This window comes from Oncorhynchus keta, unplaced genomic scaffold (genome assembly GCF_023373465.1).
Source record: "Oncorhynchus keta strain PuntledgeMale-10-30-2019 unplaced genomic scaffold, Oket_V2 Un_contig_1178_pilon_pilon, whole genome shotgun sequence".
Lineage (NCBI taxonomy): Eukaryota > Metazoa > Chordata > Actinopteri > Salmoniformes > Salmonidae > Oncorhynchus > Oncorhynchus keta.
The window spans coordinates 22,504-38,965 of NW_026277621.1; the positions used below are offsets into that span (position 1 = coordinate 22,504).

General features: G+C 43.9%; 1 pseudogene; it reads left to right on the forward strand.

The window, feature by feature from the left end:
- Positions 1–4,906: 4,906 nt before the first annotated feature.
- On the forward strand, positions 4,907–14,037 carry LOC127917603 (1-phosphatidylinositol 4,5-bisphosphate phosphodiesterase delta-1-like; annotated as a pseudogene).
- The last annotated feature ends 2,425 nt before the right edge of the window (positions 14,038–16,462 follow it).

The following is a 16,462-nucleotide window of genomic DNA, read 5'->3' on the forward strand; positions in this document are numbered from 1 at the left end:
TCTGTCCAGACCCACCTGTTACACCCCATCTTCATCAACTACATCACCCTGTCCAGACCCACCTGTTACACCCCCATCTTCATCAACTACATCACTCTGTCCAGACCCACCTGTTACACCCCCATCTTCATCAACTACATCACCCTGTCCAGACCCACCTGTTACACCCCATCTTCATCAACTACATCACTCTGTCCATACCCACCTGTTACACCCCCATCTTCATCAACTACATCACTCTGTCAGACCCACCTGTTACACCCCCATCTTCATCAACTACATCACCCTGTCCAGACCCACCTGTTACACCCCCATCTTCATCAACTACATCACTCTGTCCAGACCCACCTGTTACACCCCATCTTCATCAACTACATCACACTGTACAGACCCACCTGTTACACCCTCATCAACTACATCACTCTGTCCAGACCCACCTGTTACACCCCCATCAACTACATCACTCTGTCCAGACCCACCTGTTACACCCCATCTTCATCAACTACATCACACTGTACAGACCCACCTGTTACACCCCCATCTTCATCAACTACATCACTCTGTCCAGACCCACCTGTTACACCCCCATCTTCATCCACTACATCACTCTGTACAGACCCACCTGTTACACCCCCATCAACTACATCACTCTGTCCAGACCCACCTGTTACACCCCCATCTTCATCAACTACATCCACTGTACAGACCCACCTGTTTCATCAACTACATCACACTGTCCAGACCCACCTGTTACACCCCCATCTTCATCAACTACATCAGTCTGTCCAGACCCACCTGTTACACCCCCATCTTCATCAACTACATCACTCTGTCCAGATGATGCTCAACACCTCAACAGCCATAACACATATGTTTTTTCAACAACAGGTTATGGTCATTAATATCAAATACTGAAATCTAACAGTACAGTTCCCACAATCTTCTTATTGTTATTTTAAGTCAACCAATCATCAGTTATTTGTGTCAGTGCATGTTGAGTGCCCTTCTCACTAAGCACGCTGAACATCTGTTGTTAATTTGTTTACAGAGAAATAACATTGTATTTGGTAAAAACACACATTTTTTCCAACCGTTTGCTCAGAGCTGACAGCAAGCTGATTGGTCGGCTGTTAGAACCAGTAAAGGCTGCTTTACCACTCATAGCTAGTGGAATGACTTTTGGCTTCCCTCCAGGCCTGAGGACAAAAACTTTCCTCTAGACTCAGATTAAAATCATGACAGATAGGAGTGGCTATAGAGTCAGCTACCATCCTCAGTAGCTTTCCATCTAAGTTGTCAATGCAAGGAGTTTGTCATTATTGATCGATGATAATAATTTTTCCACCTCTCCCACACAAACTTTACAAAATTCAAACTTACAATGCTTATCTTTCATTCTTAGTTTTTTTATGCATATACAGTCAGTTTCTTAACAGGTCCATGTTTATCAATAATTGGAAGAAGCAATTTCATAAATTCATCAAGTGCAGCATCTGGATGCTCCTCATTAATCACATCAGACCAGCGTCTGAATGCTCCTCATTAATCACATCAGACCAGCGTCTGGATGCTCCTCATTAATCACATCAGACCAGCGTCTGGATGCTCCTCATTAACCACATCGGACCATCATCTGGATGCTCCTCATTAATCACATCAGACCAGCGTCTGGATGCTCCTCATTAATCACATCAGACCAGCGTCTGGATGCTCCTCATTAATCACATCAGACCAGCATCTGGATGCTCCTCATTAATCACATCAGACCAGCGTCTGGATGCTCCTCATTAATCACATCAGACCAGCATCTGGATGCTCCTCATTAATCACATCAGACCAGCATCTGGATGCTCCTCATTAATCACATCAGACCAGCGTCTGGATGCTCCTCATTAATCACATCAGACCAGCGTCTGGATGCTCCTCATTAACCACATCAGACCAGCATCTGGATGCTCCTCATTAATCACATCAGACCAGCATCTGGATGCTCCTCATTAATCACATCAGACCAGCATCTGGATGCTCCTCATTAATCACATCAGACCAGCATCTGGATGCTCCTCTTTAATCACATCAGACCAGCGTCTGGATGCCCCTCATTAATCACATCAGACCAGCGTCTGGATGCTCCTCATTAATCACATCAGACCAGCGTCTGGATGCTCCTCATTAATCACATCAGACCAGCGTCTGGATGCTCCTCATTAACCACATCAGACCAGCGTCTGGATGCTCCTCATTAATCACATCAGACCAGCGTCTGGATGCTCCTCATTAATCACATCAGACCAGCGTCTGGATGCTCCTCATTAATCACATCAGACCAGCGTCTGTATGCTCCTCATTAATCACATCAGACCAGCGTCTGGATGCTCCTCATTAATCACATCAGACCAGCGTCTGGATGCTCCTCATTAATCACATCAGACCAGCGTCTGGATGCTTCTCATTAATCACGTTAGACCAACGTCTGGATGCTCCTCATTAATCACATCAGACCAGCATCTGGATGCTCCTCATTAATCACATCAGACCAGCGTCTGGATGCTCCTCATTAATCACATCAGACCAGCATCTGGATGCTCCTCATTAATCACATCAGACCAGCGTCTGGATGCTCCTCATTAATCACATCAGACCAGCGTCTGGATGCTCCTCATTAATCACATCAGACCAGCGTCTGGATGCTCCTCATTAATCACATCAGACCAGCGTCTGGATGCTCCTCATTAATCACATCAGACCAGCGTCTGGATGGTCCTCATTAATCACATCAGACCAGCATCTGGATGCTCCTCATTAATCACATCAGACCAACAATTTTCTTTTACATCGTCCACATAAGAGTCACAGCTAAATATTTTGTATGATCTCTGATACACTATTTTAGGCCCAGCTGTTGTAACTTTGGTTTTCCTGGATATAGCCACTATATTGTGATCACTGCATCCAATGGGTACGGATACAGCTTTAGAACAAAGTTCTACAGTATTAGTAAACATGTGATCAATACATGTGGATGATCTTGTTCCTGTAGTGTTTGTAAACACCCTGATAGGTTGATTAATAACCTGAACCAGATTACAGACACTGGTTACAGTGAGAAGCTTCCTGTTGAGTAGGTTGATTAATAACCTGAACCAGGTTACAGACACTGGTTACAGTGAGAAGCTTCCTGTTGAGTGGGTTGATTAATAACCTGAACCAGATTACAGACACTGGTTACAGTGAGAAGCTTCCTGTTGAGTGGGTTGATTAATAACCTGAACCAGATTACAGACACTGGTTACAGTGAGAAGCTTCCTGTTGAGAGGGTTGATTAATAACCTGAACCAGGTTACAGACACTGGTTACAGTGAGAAGCTTCCTGTTGAGTGGGTTGATTAATAACCTGAACCAGATGACAGATGCTGGTTACAGTGAGAAGCTTCCTGTTGAGTGGGTTGATTAATAACCTGAACCAGATTACAGACGCTGGTCACAGTGAGAAGCTTCCTGTTGAGTGGGTTGATTAATAACCTGAACCAGATGACAGACGCTGGTTACAGTGAGAAGCTTCCTGTTGAGTGGGTTGATTAATAACCTGAACCAGATTACAGACGCTGGTCACAGTGAGAAGCTTCCTGTTGAGTGGGTTGATTAATAACCTGAACCAGATTACAGACACTGGTTACAGTGAGAAGCTTCCTGTTGAGTGGGTTGATTAATAACCTGAACCAGGTTACTGGTTACAGTGAGAAGCTTCCTGTTGAGTGGGTTGATTAATAACCTGAACCAGATTACAGACGCTGGTCACAGTGAGAAGCTTCCTGTTGAGTGGGTTGATTAATAACCTGAACCAGATTACAGACACTGGTTACAGTGAGAAGCTTCCTGCTGAGTGGGTTGATTAATAACCTGAACCAGGTTACAGGCACTGGTTACAGTGAGAAGCTTCCTGTTGAGTGGGTTGATTAATAACCTGAACCAGATTACAGACACTGGTTACAGTGAGAAGCTTCCTGTTGAGTGGGTTGATTAATAACCTGAACCAGATTACAGACACTGGTTACAGTGAGAAGCTTCCTGTTGAGTGGGTTGATTAATAACCTGAACCAGATTACAGACACTGGTTACAGTGAGAAGCTTCCTGTTGAGTGGGTTGATTAATAACCTGAACCAGATTACAGACACTGGTTACAGTGAGAAGCTTCCTGCTGAGTGGGTTGATTAATAACCTGAACCAGATTACAGACACTGGTCACAGTGAGAAGCTTCCTGTTGAGTGGGTTGATTAATAACCTGAACCAGATTACAGGCACTGGTCACAGTGAGAAGCTTCCTGTTGAGTGGGTTGATTAATAACCTGAACCAGATTACAGACACTAGTTACAGTGAGAAGCTTCCTTTTGAGCAGACAGCTTGATGAAAACCAGTCAATATTCATGTCCCCAAGAAAGTAGACCTCTCTGTTTACATCACATAAACTATCAAGCATTTCACACATATTATTTAGATACTGACTGTGTAACTGACTGACCAGTAGACACCAGGGACTAAGTCTGATTGACCAGTAGACACCAGGGACTAAGTCTGATTGACCAGTAGACACCAGGGACTAAGTCTGACTGACCAGTAGACACCAGGGACTAAGTCTGATTGACCAGTAGACACCAGGGAGTCTGATTGACCAGTAGACACCAGGGACTAAGTCTGATTGACCAGTAGACACCAGGGACTAAGTCTGATTGACCAGTAGACACCAGGGACTAAGTCTGACTGACCAGGAGACACCAGGGACTAAATTTGACTGACCAGTAGACACCAGGGACTAAGTCTGATTGACAGGCTCCTCCAGTCAGTTACACAGGTTGGGGTGTATAGGAACAGAAACTGGGAACGAAGTGTGTAGACAGTCAGATAGATGGCTGTTGGGTGCTGTGAGTGGGTGAAAGGCACACTGAGACAGAGAGGCTTCCTGCATACCCTCCTCTATCACCCTGTCCTATCAAACCCACCCTCTCCTGTATGTTTCTGTCTGGGGTAGATGTGATGAAGACATGATTGGGACAAGCCCATGGTCTCCATGGTGACAGCCATGTCATCACACAGTTTCCAGCCTGGACCTTGAGGCTTTTTGGTTTAAACCAAGAAACGATCAAATCTCAGCAGCCATGAAACCAAGCGGTCAGACTTCAGGACCAGGATTTATAAACAATTCTAACCTCAATCCCCTTCTTGTCTCCCCTTTCAGTCTCCATTGATGACGTAGATTCTGTGCGTAAGGGCCGTCAGTCGGAGGGTCTTCAGAAGCACACAGAGGCCCACGTTGAGGACCGCTGTTTCTCCATCTTCTTTAAGGGCCGCAGGAGGAACCTGGATCTGGTGGCGACCTCGGCAGAGGAGGCTAGGCAGTGGGTCAGTGGTCTGGAGAAGATCATCTCTAACATGAAGAAACTCAACAGCCAGCAGACGAGCGAGCAGTATCCTCTTTTGTTAATCTGCTTGCTTTGCAGTTCACAACTAAAACATTGTTTAGTTACTTGGAGTTACCAGTACTTGGAGTTACAAATCAGAAAATAGTTGTCCAGCGGCAGGGTAGCCTAGTGGTTAGAGCGATGGACTAGTAACCGGAAGGTTGCGAGTTCAAACCCCGAGCTGACAAGGTACAAATATGTCGTTCTGCCCCTGAACAGGCAGTTAACCCACTGTTCCCAGGCCGTCATTGAAAATAAGAATATGTAAAAATATATAAAAAAATTCAGTATAGTGGATTCCATCTATAATGTGTATAGGTCAACATTTAAGCTCTGAGCAACTGGTTGCTAGCAATTTAGGTTATTCTTCAATAACACAATCTCCAAAGCAAATCAGGTGGAGAAAAATAGGTTTATTTGAGAAGGACAAATCAAAGGGGGTGACACTCTAGACCCAAACTGTTACAGACCTATACCCATCCTGCCTTGCCTTTCTAAGGTCTTCAAAAGCCAAGTTAATGAACACATCGCTGACCATTTCGGGTCCCACCGTCCTGCTGTGCAATCTGGTTTTGGAGCTGGTCCCGGGTGCACCTCGGCTCAAGGTACTAAACGACATCATAACTGCCATCGATAAAAGACAGTACTGTGCAGCCGTCTTCATCGACCTGGCCAAGGCTTTCGACTCTGTCAATCACCATATTCTTATCTGCAGACTTGGTTTCTCAAATGACTGCCTCGCCTGGTTCACCAACTACTTTGCAGACAGAGTTCAGTGTGTCAAATCGGAGGGCCTGTTGTCCAGACCTCTGGCAGTCTCTATGTGGATACCACAGGGTTCAATTCTCGGGCTGTTTTCTCTGTATATATCAACGATGTCGCTCTTGCTGCGGGTGATTCTCTGATTCACCTCTACACAGACGACACCATTCTATATACATCTGGCCCTTCCTTGGACACTGTGTTTGCTGCCCGCACCCGCCTGACTAGCATCACTACTCTGGACGGTTCTGACCTAAAATATGTGGACAACTACAAATACCTAGGTGTCTGTTTAGACTGTAAACTCTCCTTCCAGACTCACATTAACATCTCCAATCCAAAGGTAAATCTAGAATCGGCTTTCTATTTCGCAACAAAGCCTCCTTCACTCTCTAAACAGACAGACACACTGCCCAGGTGTCTGTCTGTTTAGATTGTAAACTCTCCTGTTAAACATGAGTCCAAAAGTCCAAAATCGGATCTGAAATCGGCTTCCTATTCCGCAACAAAGCCTCCTTCATTCACACCGCCAAAGTTACCCTAGTAAACTGACTATCCTACCGATCCTTGACTTTGGCGATGTCATCTGCAAAATAGCTTCCAATACTCTGCTCAGCGGGCTGGATGCGGTCTATCACAGTGCCATCTGTTTTGTGACTAAAGCACCTTATACCATCCACCACTGAGACCTGTATGCTCTAGTCGGCTGGCACTCACTACATATTCGTCGCCAGAGCCATTGGCTCCAGGTCATCTATAAGTCTATGCTAGGTGGAGCTCCGCCTTTTTCTCAGCTCACTGGTCACGATGACAACACCCACCTGTAGCACGCGCTCCAGCGGGTATATCTCACTGGTCATCCCCAGGGCCGACACCTCATTTGGCCGCCTTTCCTTCCAGTTCTCTGCTGCCAGTGACTGGGACGAATTGCAAAAAATCCCTGAAGCTGGAGACTTATATCTCCCTCACTGACTTTAAACATCTGCTATCTGAGCAGCTAACCGATCGCTGCAGCTGTACATAGTCCATCTGTAAATAGCCCACCCAATCTACCTACCTCATCCCCATATTGTTTTTTAAAAACTTTTCTGCTCTTTTGCTCACCAGTATCTCTACTTGTACATCATCATCTGCCTATCTATCCCATCAGACTGTTACAGCCACCACTAACATTGAGTGGCTGCTGCCAACATACTGACTCAACTCCAGCTCCTTTTAATAATGGAAATGGATGGAAATTGATGTAAAAAATGTATCACTAGCCACTTTAAACAATGCCACTTAATATAAAGTTTAAATACCCTACATTACTCATCTCATATGTATATGTATATACTGTACTCTATATCATCTACTGCATCTTTATGTAATACATGTATCACTAGCCACTTTAAACAATGCCACTTAATATAAAGTTTAAATACCTACATTACTCATCTCATATGTATATGTATATACTGTACTCTATATCATCTACTGCATCTTTATGTACTCTATATCATCTATACATGTATCACTAGCCACTTTAAACTATGCCACTTTGTTTACATACTCATCTCATATGTATATACTGCACTCAATACCATCTACTGCATCTTGTCTATGCCGTTCTGTACCATCACTCATTCATATATCTTTATGTACATATTCTTTATTCCTTTACACTTGTGTGTATAAGACAGTAGTTTTGGAATTGTTAGGTTAGATTACTCGTTGGTTATTACTGCATTGTCGGAACTAGAAGCACACAAACATTTGGCTACACTCGCATTAACATCTGCTAACCATGTGTATGTGACCATTAACATCTGCTAACCATGTGTATGTGACCATTAACATCTGCTAACCATGTGTATGTGACCATTAACATCTGCTAACCATGTGTATGTGACCATTAACATCTGCTAACCATGTGTATGTGACCATTAACATCTGCTAACAATGTGTATGTGACAAATAACATTTGATTTGATTTAATTTGACATTCCACAGATTCTGAACAGATGTTGAACTGAAACCCAACTCCTGTTTACAATTCGCTATTGACCATTAGTACTCTAGTATTTTAGACCTCTTCCTCTGCGTTGGGTATTTATCGTTGACATATTCCTACATGGTGAATGATTGATCCTTAAATCTGGGCGTATTAAAGCTGGATCTTCAACTGTATGAGGAAGGCAGACAAGAACAAGGACAACAAGATGACCCTGAAGGAGCTGAAGCACTTCCTCCGCCAGATCAACATCGAGGTGGACGACATGTACGCTGAAGTGCTGTTTGCAGTGAGTGGACACCTACAGTTGGTCAATAACTTACGAGGATGGTGTTATAGACTCTGTACAGGCAGCTCCTAATGCATCCCTGTAATGTTCCTGGGTTTCATTTAAGGTTACGCTGTGTTTCAAAGCATTTTACTTTGTCTGAGGAGGAACTCAATGTACTGTATCTCGTTAGTACTGTTTTGTTCATGATTTTTTGTTAATGATCCTACAGAAATGTGACAAGTCTAACTCGGGCTCCTGGAAGGCCCTGAGATCAAACACTTCTATGACCTGCTGATATACCGCGAGGAGATCGATGTGATCTATGGAAAGTACGCCACTACGGGGGGAGAAGATGAGTGTCAAAGACCTGCTCAACTTCCTGCTGAACGAGCAGCGTGAGGTGGCCACAATGGAGGACGCTGTAAGACTCATAGAGAGATACGAGCTGGACGATTCAGGTGAGAGATGCTCACGTGCTGACTCAATATGATCTGGATGACTCAGGTGAGGAGAGATGCTCTAGTACTGACTCAATATGATCTGGATGACTCAGGTGAGGAGAGATGCTCTAGTACTGAACTCAATATGATCTGGATGACTCAGGTGAGGAGAGATGCTCTAGTACTGACTCAATATGATCTGGATGACTCAGGTGAGGAGAGATGCTCTAGTACTGACTCAATATGATCTGGATGACTCAGGTGAGGAGAGATGATCTAGTTCTGACTCAATATGATCTGGATGACTCAGGTGAGGAGAGATGCTCTAGTACTGACTCAATATGATCTGGATGACTCAGGTGAGGAGAGATGCTCTAGTTCTGACTCAATATGATCTGGATGACTCAGGTGAGGAGAGATGCTCTAGTTCTGACTCAATATGATCTGGATGACTCAGGTGAGGAGAGATGCTCTAGTTCTGACTCAATATGATCTGGATGACTCAGGTGAGGAGAGATGCTCTAGTTCTGACTCAATATGATCTGGATGACTCAGGTGAGGAGAGATGCTCTAGTTCTGACTCAATATGATCTGGATGACTCAGGTGAGGAGAGATGCTCTAGTTCTGACTCAATATGATCTGGATGACTCAGGTGAGGAGAGATGATCTAGTTCTGACTCAATATGATCTGGATGACTCAGGTGAGGAGAGATGATCTAGTTCTGACTCAATATGATCTGGATGACTCAGGTGAGGAGAGATGCTCTAGTACTGACTCAATATGATCTGGATGACTCAGGTGAGGAGAGATGCTCTAGTACTGACTCAATATGATCTGGATGACTCAGGTGAGGAGAGATGCTCTAGTTCTGACTCAATATGATCTGGATGATTCAGGTGAAGAGAGATGATCTAGTAATGACTCAATATGATCTGGATGACTCAGGTGAGGAGAGATGCTCTAGTTCTGACTCAATATGATCTGGATGACTCAGGTGAGGAGAGATGATCTAGTAATGACTCAATATGATCTGGATGACTCAGGTGAGGAGAGATGCTCTAGTTCTGACTCAATATGATCATCTGGATGACTCAGGTGAGGAGAGATGCTCTAGTTCTGACTCAATATGATCTGGATGACTCAGGTGAGGAGAGATGCTCTAGTTCTGACTCAATATGATCTGGATGACTCAGGTGAGGAGAGATGATCTAGTAATGACTCAATATGATCTGGATGATTCAGGTGAGGAGAGATGCTCTAGTACTGACTCAATATGATCTGGATGACTCAGGTGAGGAGAGATGCTCTAGTACTGACTCAATATGATCTGGATGACTCAGGTGAGGAGAGATGCTCTAGTTCTGACTCAATATGATCTGGATGATTCAGGTGAGGAGAGATGCTCTAGTTCTGACTCAATATGATCTGGATGACTCAGGTGAGGAGAGATGCTCTAGTTCTGACTCAATATGATCTGGATGATTCAGGTGAAGAGAGATGATCTAGTAATGACTCAATATGATCTGGATGACTCAGGTGAGGAGAGATGCTCTAGTTCTGACTCAATATGATCTGGATGACTCAGGTGAGGAGAGATGATCTAGTAATGACTCAATATGATCTGGATGACTCAGGTGAGGAGAGATGCTCTAGTTCTGACTCAATATGATCATCTGGATGACTCAGGTGAGGAGAGATGCTCTAGTTCTGACTCAATATGATCTGGATGACTCAGGTGAGGAGAGATGCTCTAGTTCTGACTCAATATGATCTGGATGACTCGGGTGAGGAGAGATGCTCTAGTACTGAACTCACTATATAAGGGAGCATGTACACTGAGTGTACAAAACATTAAGAACACCTGCTCTTTCCATGACAGACTGACCAGGTGAATCCAGGTGAAAACTAGGATCCTTTAGTGATGTCACGTGTTAAATCCACTTCAATCAGTGTAGATGAAGGAGAGGAGACGGGTTAAAGAAGGATTTTTAATCCTTGAGACAATTGAGACATGGATTGTGTATGTGTGCCATGCAGAGGGTGAATGTGCCAAGACCAGTCTGAGTGTGTCAAGAATTGCAACGCTGCTGGGTTTTTCACACTGTACAGTTTCCGTATCTATCAAGAAGGGTCCACCACCCAAAGGGCATCAGCCAATTTGACACCACTGTGGGAAGCATTGGAGTCAACAACAACAGCATTGTCCCTGTGGAATGCGTTCCACACCTTGTAGACTTCCTGACACACTGAGGCTGTTCTGGGGGCAAAAGGGGGGCACAACTCAATATTAGCGAGATGTTCCAGATGTTTTGTACACTCATTTTACCCCAGCCATTAATAACAACTATCTCTAGAATCTAGAAAGAGCAGGTGTTCTTAATGTTTTGTACACTCAGTGTACATGCTCCCTTATATAGTGAGTTCATTTTACTCTGCGTAAGAATGCAGTATTCAATGGCAGCATACCGTTTTATGGTATTCTGTGAATGTGCTAAAATACTTTGTGTATTTCTGAGGCACCTTTCCATTTTAAAAATAAATTATATACATTGTCTTCACAAAGTATTCATTCCTCGACTTGATTACATTTACATATTTTTACATTTACACAAAATACCACATAATGACAAAGTGAAAACACGTTTTTGGACATTTGTTTTGCAGATTAATTTAAAATGAAATACAGTAATGTCTTATTTACATAAGTATTCACACCCCATGAGTCAAAACATGTTAGAATCCCTTTGACAGCTATTACAGCTGTGAATCTTTCTGGGTAAGTCTCTAAGAGCTATTACAGCTGTGAGTCTTTCTGGGTAAGTCTCTAAGAGCTATTACAGCTGTGAGTCTTTCTGGGTAAGTCTCTAAGAGCTATTACAGCTGTGAGTCTTTCTGGGTAAGTCTCTAAGAGCTATTACAGCTGTGAGTCTTTCTGGGTAAGTCTCTAAGAGCTATTACAGCTGTGAGTCTTTCTGGGTAAGTCTCTAAGAGCTATTACAGTTGTGAGTCTTTCTGGGTATGTCTCTAAGAGCTATTACAGTTGTGAGTCTTTCTGGGTAAGTCTCTAAGAGCTATTACAGTTGTGAGTCTTTCTGGGTAAGTCTCTAAGAGCTATTACAGCTGTGAGTCTTTCTGGGTAAGTCTCTAAGAGCTATTACAGTTGTGAGTCTTTCTGGGTAAGTCTCTAAGAGCTATTACAGTTGTGAGTCTTTCTGGGTAAGTCTCTAAGAGCTATTACAGTTGTGAGTCTTTCTGGGTAAGTCTCTAAGAGCTATTACAGCTGTGAGTCTTTCTGGGTAAGTCTCTAAGAGCTATTACAGTTGTGAGTCTTTCTGGGTAAGTCTCTAAGAGCTATTACAGCTGTGAGTCTTTCTGGGTAAGTCTCTAAGAGCTATTACAGTTGTGAGTCTTTCTGGGTAAGTCTCTAAGAGCTATTACAGTTGTGAGTCTTTCTGGGTAAGTCTCTAAGAGCTATTACAGCTGTGAATCTTTCTGGGTAAGTCTCTAAGAGCTATTACAGCTGTGAGTCTTTCTGGGTAAGTCTCTAAGAGCTATTACAGTTGTGAGTCTTTCTGGGTAAGTCTCTAAGAGCTATTACAGCTGTGAGTCTTTCTGGGTAAGTCTCTAAGAGCTATTACAGCTGTGAGTCTTTCTGGGTAAGTCTCTAAGAGCTATTACAGCTGTGAGTCTTTCTGGGTAAGTCTCTAAGATTTCCACACCTGGATTGTGCAACATTTCCCCATTATTCTTCTCAAAATTCTTCAAGGTCTGTCAAAATGGTTGTTGATCATTGATAGAAAGTGGCTATAAATTAATAAAAACAAAAGCTGGCCTCGATTTGGAAACTATAGCCAGTTAGCTAACATGGCATCCCTCTCTGCTTGAGTAGGCTAAAAGTGATGGAACCCCCCTCTCTCTCTCTCTCTCTCTCTCTACCTGTCTCTGTCTCTGTCTCTCTCTCTCTCTCTCTCTCTCTCTCTCTCTCTCTCTCTCTCTCTCTCTGTCCTCTCTCTCTCTCTCTCTCTCTCTCTCTCTCTCTGTCTCTCTCTCTCTCTGTCTCTCTCTCTCTCTCTCTCTCTGTCTCTCTCTCTCTCTCTCTCTCTCTCTCTCTCTCTCTCTCTCTCGCTCTCTCTCTCTCTCTCAGTGGAGGAGGACGGAAACTAGCTGTCTTCCAGCCTCATGGTGAAATCCCTGAGCGGTTTCCTTCCTCTCTGGCAACTGAGTTAGGAAGGATACCTGTATCTTTGTAGTGACTGGGTGTATTGATACGCCATCCAAAGTGTAATTAATAACTTCACCATGCTCAAATGGATATTCAATGTCTACTTTTTTATGTTTACCCATCTACCAATAGGTGCCCTTCTTTGCGAGGCTTTGGAAATCGTTGCTGGTCTTTGTGGTTGTATCTGTATTAAATTCACTGCTCGACTGAGGGACTTTACAGATAATTGTTTATGTGGGGTACAGAGATGAGGTAGACATTCAACCATCATGTTAAACACTATTATTACATATGTGACTTGTTAATTTAAGCAATGTTTTACTCCTGAACATATTTAGGCTTGCCATAACAAAGGGGTTGAATACCTACTGATTCAAGACATTTCAGCTTTTCATTTTTTATGATTTATTTTTATTTTTAGAAAAGCATAATTCAACTTTGACATTATGGGGTATTGTGTGTTGACAAAATAAATCTGAATTTAATCAATTTTCAATTCAGGCTGTAACACAACAAAATGTGTCAAGGGGTGTGAATACTTTCTGAATACACTGTATATCTGGGAGGCTATTTCACAAGGCCCAATTACCTAACTCATTCTGCCCCCAGCAAAGCAGAAGAATCACATGACCAAAGATGGCTTCCTGATGTACCTGCACCAGGAGGAGGGGTCTATCTTCAACCCCGCCCACAAGGGAGGTGTTCCAGGATATGAGCCAGCCAATCAACCACTACTTCATCAGCTCCTCCCACAACACCTACCTGATGGAAGACCAACTCAAAGGCCACAGCAGCACAGAGGCCTATATCAAGTAACCATGACAACCTCTAATTTAAACTAACCATACCTTACTACCTCTAATCTAAAACGAACCTTTACTACCAAGCTGCACGAAGGCCTACATTTAAACCCCAAGGCATTTTGAATTCAAATTCTTCTAGTACACTAGAAAGTCAATGTTAAGTGGTACTGACTCAAAATTAAATGAGAAGTCACATCAACTCACAAGTTATGATAACAAATTAACTTTTTTTCCCCAGCATGCTCTACTGCAGGTAGATTTTTTTGAATAATTGTTAATATCTGTGTTTTTGAATGTACTTTGAGTGTAGTGGCAGTCGGTGCCATTTCAGATGAGGGAGGATGATACATGTTTTAATGAGCATGGCCTTATTTCTATTACAGCATATTGGATGACTGTTATTCATATTCCATTCACCCAGTTCAATGTAACATCGATAAGACTACAAAATGATACTCAAATTTTCCCTTCATGAGGTTGCTGCAACCTTCCTATGAATGAAAGTTTACAACGTAGAGTAGTCACGTTGACAGAGAGCGACACATTCAGTACCGCCTTGCATCTACTCACCACATGTTATGCACTGCAGTGCTAGCTATCTGTAGATTACGCTTTCAGTACTAGATTAATTCTCTGATATTTTGATTGGGTGGACAACATGCCAGTTCATGATGCAAGAGGTCTGATAGGTCGGAGGACATCTTCCATCCTGTCATAATTACTGTATAAGTCTATGGAAGGGGAGAGAACCATGAGCCTACTAGGTTTGGTATTGAAGTCAATGTACCCAAAGGAGGACAGAATCTAGCTGTCCTCCGGCTAAATCATGGTGCTGCCCTACAGGGTGCTGCTGAGGCGAGTGCAAACAGTGTTTTAATCAATTATTTGGTGACGTGAATATACACTACCGTTCAAAAGTTTGGGGTCACTTAGAAATGTCCTGGTTTTCATGAAAACAGACATGAAATATTTTAGCAAAATTAATAGGAAAGACGGTCAAGATGTTGACAAGGTTATAAATAATGATTTTTAATTTAAATAACAATTGTGTCCTTCAAACTTTTTTGTCAAAGAATTCTCCGTTTGCAGCAATTACAGCCTTGCAGACCTTTGGCGTTCTAGTTGTCAATTTGTTGAGGTGATCTGGAGAGATTTCACCCCATGCTTCCTGAAGCTCCTCCCCCCAGTTGGATTGGCTTGATGGGCTCTTCTTACGTACCATACGGTCAAGCTGCTCCCACAACAGCTCAATAGGGTTGAGATCCGTTGACAGTGCTGGACACTCCATTATAGACAGAATACCAGCTGACTGCTTCTTCCCTAAATAGTTCTTGCATAGTTTGGAGCTGTGCTTTGGGTCATTGTCCTGTTGTAGGAGAAAATTGGCTCCAATTCAGCGCTGTCCAAAAGGTATGGTATGCAAAATGGAGTAATAGCCTTGCTTCTTCAAGATCCCTTTTACAAATCTCACTTTACCACCACCAAAGCACCCCCAGACCATCACATTGCCTCCACCTCCCCCAGACCACATTGCCTCCACCTCCCTAGACCATCACATTGCCTCCACCTCCCCAGACCATCACATTGCCTCCACCTCCCCCAGACCATCACATTGCCTCCACCTCCCCAGACCATCACATTGCCTCCACCTCCCCCAGACCATCACATTGCCTCCACCTCCCCTAGACCATCACATTGCCTCCACCTCCCCCAGACCATCACATTGCCTCCACCTCCCCCAGACCATCACATTGCCTCCACCTCCCCAGACCATCACATTGCCTCCACCTCCCCCAGACCATCACATTGCCTCCACCTCCCCCAGACCATCACATTGCCTCCACCTCCCCCAGACCATCACATTGCCTCCACCTCCCCAGACCATCACATTGCCTCCACCTCCCCCAGACCATCACATTGCCTCCACCTCCCCAGACCATCACATTGCCTCCACCTCCCCCAGACCATCACATTGCCTCCACTTCCCCAGACCATCACATTGCCTCCACCTCCCCCAGACCATCACATTGCCTCCACCTCCCCCAGACCATCACATTGCCTCCACCTCCCCCCAGACCATCACATTGCCTCCACTTCCCCCCAGACTATCACATTGCCTTCACCTCCCCAGACCATCATTGTCTCCACCTCCCCCAGACCATCACATTGCCTCACCTCCCCCAGACCATCACACATTGCCATTTTGAGCCTGTAATCAAACCCACAAAATGTTGATGCTGATGCTGGTGCCTGGTTTTCGACAGAGGAGGAGGTTGGCAGTTGTTGGCCCTTGCGAAGGGACGGGTCATCATGCTCCTGGCTAATGGCGCTAGCTTTTTTCTGAAGCTAGCTTTTTCTTGGGGACTTTTCTATGGCTATTGCTCAAGTCCGGTAAAAATGTCACATGCAATGTCGCCTTTTTTAGCCTACATGTTTTTATATAAAGCTAATGGGGTTTTTGGAAGTGGAGGTAAGATTAACAATTGGAAATTACTTGTGCGGAGCTCTCA